At 36.8% G+C, this 10,711-nt stretch overlaps 1 protein-coding gene across 4 annotated transcripts in view; it reads left to right on the plus strand.

Moving 5' to 3' along the window:
- The first annotated feature begins 869 nt into the window (after window positions 1-869).
- The window catches only part of LOC6040880 (gamma-aminobutyric acid type B receptor subunit 2), a 49,845-nt gene continuing 40,003 nt past the window's right edge, over window positions 870-10,711 (plus strand). For 3 of the 4 annotated variants that reach the window (XM_038249304.1, XM_038249308.1, XM_038249306.1), the window contains exons 1-2: window positions 870-1,165; window positions 5,721-6,214. The gene's annotated coding sequence lies outside the window, so the exon portion shown is untranslated. The other variant, XM_038249307.1, reaches the window with a different exon arrangement.

Here is a 10,711-nt window from a genome sequence, read left to right on the forward strand (position 1 = left end):
TTAGGAAATGCGTTTGTCTAGCAAAGTGTGTTGCTTGGGATGATCTCATGTTCCACGCAATTTGGCTTCGTTGTGATAGAATTCGATTGTTCGAAGTCCCATATAAACCTTCGGATAACCCAAACTCGGCATTTAGATAATCGAGTCTGAACTGTATTGCAAATTTGACAATTGCTGACAGTAACATAAACACACTTTTCGGCACCCTCAGAGAACGCCAAACCAGTATAAAACTGGAGCAACAATTCTCAGTCTAATTTTAACTTTTTAATTAAACTAAATCTGTTAAACAATAGCTCCAGCGGTTTTTTTTAAAGTGACCTGTTGCCTCAAAATGCTTATGCGCCCCTTTTAAATGTTGCTCCAGAAATTTGCTACCAAATCTTTTCCGGAAAAGATCCGGCAACGATATTGTATGGTGTGACGTTTGCAGAGGGAGTCGAAAAATGTCAACTTCGTGTATTGAAAAAGACCGTAGTAAATTTTCAATTATGTAAACAAGAAGCTTACGCACTCACACTCAACGTGAACTGTCACTAGAGCAAATGGGATAGACTGTTTGTTTGAATCCAAGGTTGCATTACATGAAGTCAAAACTTAAACCACGCGCCTCCATAGCTGTCATCACAAAAGCTCACAGTCCTAACTTTCCGTGTGCTTTTACTCCTAGCGCCCACCACCAACGACGACGACGACAACCCGCATGGCCTACTCTGTCCTTGTATTAGTGAGGCCCACTTTTCGCCAGACTCGACAAAACTTCCCCAACTTTTGCTCACTCTCTCGTTCAGCTTTTCCTCTAAGGACGACGACGACGACCGTCGTGCTTTGGAGTCCATCAGCCAGGGTCCTCATTCGGTTCCTAGCCAGTGGCCACACACGTCGTAGTCGTGGATTGTGCTCTCGGTCGCGTACCTTCCCCCGTCGGATCGTCGCGCCCCAGTCTCTGTCCCAACCGCCCGCGGGTGTAAGCTCAACCAACGTTGGATTGGCGAGCTTTTTTTTTAAAGGAGGAAGGGGGAGTAGTAGTTGTTCCTGTGGTGTTGAGAGGTTGCAAGTTTTGTCGCGGGACAGATTTTGGGACAAGCCCGGAACTCGGTTTTGTGGAACGCAGCTTTGGGGTGGGTTTTCCGCGGACGGTTTGTGGTGTGGTGAAGGTCACCAGGTAAGGCCAGCAAATCTGCAAGAAAGCGTGTGTGTTTGAAGGTGCGCGCGGAGTAGGCTGTGTGTGAAGTAGTTCATAGCTTGCTGCTCACGTAATGTGTGTGCAGAATCGTGAATTATCGATATAAATACCAGTGCCAGGGGCGGAAAGAACGCGGCCATTTATAGCTCGCGAGCTCGGAGTGAAAGAAAGAAGCGGACAAGGAGAAAAACGGAAGAGGCATTTCCATGCCAGGAAAAATAAGGAGCTGGCGAGCTTCCTGTGAAGGTGGTGTCACATTTCTGGATTATCAAGCAGCTTTTGTTGGCGGAGCAAAATGGGGCCATCCATCCAGTGCTGCTCTCCGGGGTTGTGGAGGTGCATCTTCCAGGAAGTTTAATTTCGATTCCTTTCCCGTTTAATTATTGATAAGGTGGAGTGAATTTCCACAACCGTTCCTCCCCCCCCCGCTGCACACTCACACCTAGCGAAGAGATGGCAGTAGGCCACAGGCTGACTGGCACTAGCAAGCTGACTGCCGTTGAGGCAACCCCAGCCCTCCCGCATTTCAGTGTATTGATGACTTTTCCAACCATCGAAGCAAGCTCTGACAGGACGTCGGCGGAAAAATTGCTCGCCGTCACAATCTGGAGAGAGAGAGAGAGGTCCTGCGAGCGGGAGCGAGCTTAACACGAGAGCGCGTGAAAATGAGAGAGAGAGTGGGAGAGAGAGCGCTCGTCTTCGCGAAAAAAGGATGCGTTTTGGTGGTTTGGGGGAGGATTGACGGTTTTTGATGGAAAACCGCGGATTGTGAAAATATGTGGCGACGACGACGACGGTTTTTAGGGATCATGGCCTGCTGCCAAGGCTTTGGGAGTTTTTTTTTTGCTGGTAGGACGAAGCAAGCCAGAAATGGAAAATAATCCCAGGATTGGACACATATAGATACATGTGTGTATGTGTGCATTGTGCAAGCATTGTAATTCGGACATTGCACCGAATAGTGTCGTTCCGGTTGGATGAGCTTTTCGGGTGGGAGTTTTTCTAATTTTTCACCCAGAAATCGGATCAGTGACCGGAAAAGGGGTGATAAATGAAGCGTTTCGAGGGTGGAGATTAGAAGGGTTTTGTGGTAAATGCAATTGCGGGAAAATTACAGATAATCCATAAATGAGTTTTAAAATTCTAGAATGATTGATTGAAAATGGTTTTTTTTACTGTCTGGTCGATTTTTTGTCAAATTTTTTGTAAATTGTAAATGTTCAGTAAATGTTCATACATATTTTTTGTAATTGTCTGCTCTAAAACATTTTACAACATTGTTACATTCTAAAAAATATTAAAAGTTATTTTTAAAAATTGTTCTATATGAATATTACCATTTTGTAATGTACATTAAACTTTAAAAACACGATTAAAAAAATAAAACTCGAGTAAAGAAAAATGACAGAATTTGTGAAACTATTTTTTGTATTGATGAAAATATTTTTTTCTGAGTACGCCATCAAATCGGAAAGTCAACAAATTTTGGAAAGTCATATGGACACAAAATTGTCATATCATAACCATTTCTGGCTGCAAATTATTGAAAAACACGTCTTTTTCTGAATGTTCAAAAATGGAAGGGGTCGTGATATCGAAAAAGCTCGGATTCGTGATCCGAGACAAAAATTATCCCTATGGACAAAGTATCACGCAAATCTGCTGTGTGAGAGTTGGCGGAGAATTACCCAGCTGTAAACGAACTAGTTTTTTGATCTCAAACCCTCAATATCCAAAAAGCTTGTATTTTTTCATCTCAACGCGCTTATTGCCTTCCTCACCTTACTGAGGAATGGCTATCTCGAAAAATGAACTTTTTAATTAGACCTCCTAGACCTACCTTCATTTGCACATATCGACTCAGAATCACCAGCTGAGCAAATGTCTGTGTGTTTGGCTGTATGTAGACATGTGTACCAAATCAATGTCACTGGAATATCTCATCACAGGCTCAACCGATTTTGGCCGGAATGGATTAAATCGATCCGTCTTAACGTCCCCTAAGTTGCTATTTAAATTCATGCAGTTTTATCATGTATTTAAAAAGTTTTGTTAAAAAAACTGTTTCATATTAAGTTAAAAGTATGGTAAAAAGGGTGGTTTTTTCATGAAACCCTCACATGTTATATATTTTTATAAAGAATATGAGAAAACCTTTTAGGTGGAGGGAGAATTTTCAAGATCTGACTTACCTATCTTAAATTACAAGCAGTTTAAAAAATGGTCGGAATTCACATAACCTCAACTGGTCGGGGCTGATCGCCACGAAAAAGCCGTGTAGAGGGATGCCATTTTCCTCAAAGGCCGTGTCTGTATAATCTTGACAAAAAGTTTGTAGGAAATCGATTTTTTTTTACTCGTCACTTATTTTTATTAGGACCTCCTAGGTGCTGCGAACGTTAGGGGAGATCCATAAACATCTGGACACTTTAGGGGGGTTGGAATCTTTATAAATGAGAGGAAGGTACCAACCACCTAAAGGTGGATTAAGTAAGGTTTTTTTTTTTCAAAAGTCAAAATAAAAAAAAACTTCGATTTTTAAGAGAATATAAATTTGTATTTTAAAGCAGTAAATAGATTCCAGTTTTGGAAATTTATTTAATTTCTAGAGTTTGTTTTTTTTTGTAAAAGGAAAGGTTCTTATAACAAAATTTTATTTTTTTGCTTTCTGAGAATTTCCGGAACTGCCTTGACTGCCCGAGCTACGCAGCCCAGTGGTGATGCTTCCGCCTCGTAAGCGGTAGATCGGGGTTCAAATCCCGTCTCGGACCAACACAATTGGTGATCTTTTTTCTTCTGGATTCGATTGCTTCGTAAAGGGAAGGTAGTGTGTATCATCACAAGCTGAACCTTATCACGACACCTTAGGGAAGTGACCTATGGAATGTTAACATTAACCTCAACATGTTAATATCTGGAGTTTTTTTTTTTAAATGGTTTAATGAACCAAATTTTCAGTTTTTGCTTTTTGGGTGTTTTTTAATACCCCTGACTCAAGGCGGTTCTAAAAAACTTAAAAAGCAAAAACTGGAAATTTGGTTTATTGGACCTTAAAAAAAAACTCCAGATTCGCCCCAGATTACGGTACTTCGTTTTTTAATGTTAAAGGTTCCCTGAAAATCTTTTTCAAAATATCTTAAATATCAAATATTTCAGACTTTTTAAGAGAAAATTTAATTTCTGAAATCTGATAGGTTTAAAAATGATTGTAGTTTTTTCTGAAGGATTTATTATCAATTTAACTTTATTCATCTTCTTCTTCAATATATATACAATTTCGACGGAAGGTTCTTACGCCAACAAGTGACAACTTTGGCCACTCTGGAACCGATTCCCGAAAATCAGCAGATTTTATGGGAAAAAATGCGTCAAATCAAATTTTGATCGTCGGAGGCTGGATAAGCAAACAAGCGAAAAACGTCAAGAAACGAAAAAAAGTCAAGACGAAGTTTGTCGGGTTTAGCTTGTAAGAAATAAAAACATCTGTCCAAAATCATTTTAAAAAATATTATGAAAAAATTAAGAAAAAAATTACAATTCGATTCTCTGCTTCTGCCTTCCATCGGATGGGTAAGTAAAAGGGGAATTGAATGTACTTTTTTAATCTGTAGTAACCTACGGAAGTATTTTTTCATACAGATCAAAAAATTTAATTTTAAAATTTCGTGTTTTTTTATAACTTTCAAGGATTATTTTCAAGACTGATAGTACTTGTTCGGTAACTGGGCTGAGAACATGATCCTGTTCGCGAAATTACGAGGAGACCACCGATACATAAACCTTGAAAACAGTATTTTCATTCATTGAACTTGATTTTTGCATCCATTATCAGGTCAAGCCCACCATTCTAGCAGGATTGTGGCAGAACCAGCTCGGCTAGTATATTTCGTGACTGATTCGGTAGAGTTGCTGGTCGGTAGTTGGACTCGCAATCCAAAGGTCATCAGTTCGAATCCCAGAGTGGACGAGGGATAGGTGAAAAGAGACTTTGATTGCCTCAACATTCAAGCCAAGACAAAGTTGTACATCGAAGCATTTGGTTTCGATTTTAGGAATTTCGAAAAAACATGCATAAATTTGAATATGGCAAAAAATCCAATATAAAATTTTCTCTTTCATACCTAATTATCCCAAAACCTTCTTCATTAGTCTTAAACGATTCTCCACTGAAAATTAAGAACTTCTCCGCTTTCAATTTCAATCAATCTTTCGCGCGCTCGCGCTCGACAATCAAGCACTTTTTCTTCGTTCTTTGATCACTCAAAACAGAATGGAGGGGGTAACGTAGATGGAAAGCTCCTTTCTTAAGCCAGGCTGGCAATTTTCAACCATTTCTTGGATTATTTCGCACCCACGCCCCTACACAAGCTCGTTGGTTTTTTTTTCTTTTTTTGTTTTCGCGCGCAAAAAGTTTGCTCTGGTGGCAATTTGTCCCGGTGTAGGTGGATCAAAAACAGGCACACTTGTATGAGTGTATGTGTGTGGGTGGGTTGGCGCCCAAGGATGAAACGAGAAAGAAATTTACTTTTTCCAGGATAGCAAGCTAGAAACAGCAGCATCAACAGGACGACAAAGTTAGTTATCGTAAAGTGATAACTGGAGCAGGGGGAGAAAAAGGAAAGACCCGGAAAAAAGTAATCCCATTTATTGAACTAGAGGGCCAGCACGTGTGTTTGTGTGCGGGAAAAGCTCCAGGTGCAGCAGGTGCAGTGTTGCCAGTGTGTGCAGAAAATCGATTGCCTGGGAAGAAAAACGTGAAGTACAAAGAATCCCTGGCACACATATCTGGGCTAAACGAGGGAAAAAAAATCTCCAAAAAGTGACGAAAACATCAAAAAGAAGCCAAAGAAGCAACAAAAAGAGTGTCACAAGTCAAACAGTGTGTTTAAGCTGAAAGTAGCTCTGGTGAATCGGTTGCGGCTTGGGAGTTTAGCAGCAGTACGACGTAATCCGGACCCCGGACCGAAAAGTTTTCATCCAAAGCCCCACAAGAAAGGTTGGCAGATGGTGTCGAACAACGGCGCTCGGGTAAGTCTTTAGCGTTGGCTCAAACAAAAAAGAAGTTTGTTGGTTGGTGTTGTGTTGTTGGGGAACGGTGGGCTTTGTTGGAGGTTATTGTTGGTGGAATCTCTCTTTAAAATTTCAAGATATTTTTTTCACTTGAAACCGCCTTAAATTCTCCTCTTAATTTGTGATATTCGCAGTAGAAAGCTTCATTGATAAGGTCTATAATGATAATCCGATTTTTTTAAATATTCTTTCTGTACAAATTTAGGTTTGGAGAAAGGAAGCATGGGAAAGAAGAACTCTTGATTTTATTTTTTTTTAACTTGGGTTTGATGATTTTATTAGTTTCATGTGACTGCCTTGAAAAATATTTATTATCTAAGACAATTTACGCCGTATTATTTTTATAATAATATTCAAATATCTAATACAGTCCAGACCCGATTATCCGACGGTTTGTATGGGACTTCGAATAATTGAATCATGAACAAAAATTTGTTTTTGCCTTCCTCACTGAGGAAAGGCTATAAAATCACTCGAAAAATGAACTTCTTAAATACACCTCCTAGATATACCTTCATGTATACCTATCGACTTAGAATCAAATTCTGAACAAATGTCTGTGGGGATGTGTGTGTGTTTTTTTCCACACGATTTTCTCAGAACTGGCTAAACCGATTTTGGCCGGATCCGCCTTCTTCTGTTCGTTTTGGGGTCCCCTAAGACCCTATTAAATTTTATTCAGTTTAGTGAAGTACTTTTAAAGTTATACCATGAAATAGTAGTTTATGCAACAAGTTGCAAAAAGAGGATTTTTTCAGCACGAGTCGTACATTTATCCAACGAGGTTCACCGAGTTGGATAAATACGAAGAGTGCTGAAAAAAAAAGTTTTGCAACGAGTTCCATACAACATTTTTTGCAATTCCAAAAAACACACACTGAGTGAAATTTTATATCAAATTTTCATGTATTTTGTCAATAAATCGTTTAATTAAAAAAATGTTGAAAAGTGTTACTTTTCAAAACAAGTGCTGAAAAGTTCAACTTTTCAGCACCCATTTGAGTACTGAAAAGTAGAACTTTTCAGCATTTATTTTGAAAAGTGTTGCTATTCGATTCTGTTATTTTTGGTACAGAAAAGTAGGCTATTTCGTCGTTCAAGAATGACAGGAAAAGTAAGTAGTTTCACGACGGAATTGCAAAAAAGTTTTTTTGTAGATACAAAAAAGGGTGATTTTTGCATAATCTCGAAAGGCCGGGTCTTTTTGTTTACGTACGAGAGTCGCACCAGATGTGAAACGCCCGGTTGCCACATTGCTTCAAATGATAGTCTGCATGTTTTCTGGAAAAGTCTGTATAAGATTTTTTTACTCATAAACTTATTTTCATCAAGTCTTTTTCGGTGCTGGAACTTGATTTGGAAACAATGCAAATCTGGATAAGGACAACTTCGGAGTTGAATTAAATTGTAAATGTGAGGAAGGCACCAACCATCTATAGTGGATTAAGAAACTTTTTTTTTCTTACATTAAACATCAAATTCGAGTTCTGCGATCCCATAGTCAAATTTGAATGGTTGATTGCATGTAAAATTAAAAAAAAGCTTTTTTTTCTATATTTCATCATCGCCATTTTACCCGCCATCTTGGATTTAAAAAAAATCTAAATCACTTTAGAGTAGTTTAAGAGTATGAAAGCTCAACAATCAAAAATAAGACAATGAAAAAATGTTTTTTTGTGATTCGATTATCCGAAGTTTCGATTATCCGAAGTGACATTTTGCATAGACCTTCGGATAATCGAGTCTGGACTGTACTCCCAATAAAAAAAAACTAAGAATAATGAAGATTAATGCAAAAAAGTATTGAAAATATTTGAAGAAAATCTTTAAAGAAGAAAAGTTAAGTTTTTCGTTGCTCGAAATCGTCACGTGTGTGCTATCTTGTTACACGTCTGCTGTAAAAGATAGGACGTATCACAAGATAGCACACAAGTGACAAAATGCTGCCTGAACAAGGGAAAAATCAAAATTCTTCACACAGAAAACTATTATGTAGAATCAGTCTTTGTAGGGTTTGATTCAACAAAATACAAGTTATTTCTGGGCCTGCGACCCGGGTTTTTTTTCAGAAAAAAACTCGTCCTTTCTTGTGATGAAAAAAAAACTCAAACGTTGAGCGTTGATTCAACAAAAAATTTTTTTAATTATTTTTCCACGTGAATGTTGAATTGCTTAAATTTTTTTTCGGAATTCGGAATTGAGCAAATTTGTTCTGAGCTTTTATGCATATTCTTCCTCTTGAATTCACAATTGTTTTATTTTTGACAAAATTTATTGATAAATTCGTCGAACAATCAATTTAAAAAAGCCATTGTTTTGGGTGTTTTTTTTTTAAACGTGGTTTTTACTTGCCAAGTTTCTTTCATGAATTGAGTGCTTAAATTATGTTTTAATGTGTAATATTATTGTTCATAACAATAAAGCCAATTTTTCTGAGTGAGCAGTTCTCTACGGAATCGGTCTTTTTTCTTTAATTTTAATTTTTGTATTTTTTAATCCGGCTGAAACTTTTGTGGGTGCATTCGGTATGCCCAAAGAAGCCATTTTGCATCATTAGTTTGTCCACATAATTTTCCATACAAATTTGGCAGCTGTCCATACAAAAATGATATGTGAAAATTCTGAAATCTGTAAAAAAAAATTGGTGATTTTTTATTTAATTTTTTGTCACTAAAACTTGATTGGCAAAAAAACACTATTTTTAATTTTTTTTATTTTTTTTTATTTTTTAGAGGACATCAAATGCCAACTTTTCAGAAATTTCCGGAATGGGCAAAAAATCAAATTAAGGCTAACATTTTAAAAAGACCAAACAATCAATATTACGCCCTTTTGATATGTTAGTCTTGATTTAAAATTTTTGAAAATATTTTTTTCGAAAAGATCGGAAAATTTCACGAATGTTTTATATTTTAACATTGTAAATCGGACCATTAGTTGCTGAGATAACTATCGACATTAGAAACTGGTGGGTTGTTTGGGTGAGACTTAGAAAACATCAATTTTCTTGTTTTTAAACCTTTGCATGGCAATATCTCAGCAACTAAGGGTCGTATCAACAAAGTCCGAAAAAGCAAAATATAGAGAATTTCTCTGCTTTTCAAAAATGTTTTTTTCCGAAGTGGGCAAACATGCGCACTATGTTTAAAATATCAATAACTGCGACTATTTTGAAAAAAAAATACATAAAAATGGCTATAACTTGAAAACGGTGCCATTTATCAAAATTTCACTAAAGTACTTTTCGATTGCAAATTCAATTTTACATCTAAAAATGAAATTGAAAATTTTTTGCGATCAATATTTCGATCTGTTGAAAAAAAAAATGTATTGATTAAAAAAATCATAACTCGGTCAAAGATTTTTTGCCCATTCTGGAAATTTCTGAGAAGTTGGCATTTGATATCCTCTAAAACATATCAAAAAATAAAAATAATAAAAATAGTGTTTTTTTGTAAATCAAGTTTTAGTGACAAAAAGTTAAATAAAAAATCACCAAAAAATTTTTACCGTGTATCATTTTTTTCAGTGTAGTCCGTATCCGTACCTACAACTTTGCCGAAGACACCAAATCGATCAAAAAAAATCCTTCAAAAGATACAGATTTTTGAATTTTCACATATCATTTTTGTATGGACAGCTGCCAAATTTGTATGGAAAATTATATGGACAAACTAATGATGCAAAATGGCTTCTTTGGGCATACCGAAGGCACCAAACAAGTTTCAGCTGGATTAAAAAATACAGAAAAAATCGAATGACCGAAATCTCAGAGAATTGCTCTGAAGCAAAAAAGATGTCAGAAATGGTTTTTAATCGTGTTTTTTACCTTTGCATATAAAAATTTACAAACGGCTTTAAGACCCAATTATAACTGTTATTATTCAGTCTGCAAAGACGGTGTGATTGTCTTTTAATTAAAAAGTATAACTTGTGTGGACAGCATTGGAACACAGGGAAAAATGAATTGAGAGTTAAGGGGTTACATACATGTAAAAAATCTAAAAAATCATATTTCCAATTATTGATTAAACTCTTTCAAAAGATGATTTCCAATCGCTCCTGATAGTTTCATAAAGATATTTCATGATTTAAGTGAGTCGAAGACGATTTAAGTTTAAAGTTTTGCCATGCGCAAAGCTAACCGTCATTTTTTTTAACCTTTTTTCTCAAAACACCGAGTTGATTTTCGGGTGCCACGATATCTCGAGATGGGATGGACCAAATTGACTGAAATTTGGAGTGTGGACTCTCAAGACATATCCCGTGTGCATGACGAAACCCGATTCTGAAATTTAGGTTTTCAAAAAATTTTTATTTTTATCTTTTTTAAATAAACTTTTTGAAAATCGGCCTTTGTCATACACACGGGACCCGTTTAGTGAGTCTTCACCAAAATTTTGAGCCGATTTGGTCAAGGCATTTTTGAGATATCGTGGCACGCGTTTTTTGAAA

This window comes from Culex quinquefasciatus, chromosome 1 (genome assembly GCF_015732765.1).
Source record: "Culex quinquefasciatus strain JHB chromosome 1, VPISU_Cqui_1.0_pri_paternal, whole genome shotgun sequence".
NCBI lineage: Eukaryota > Metazoa > Arthropoda > Insecta > Diptera > Culicidae > Culex > Culex quinquefasciatus.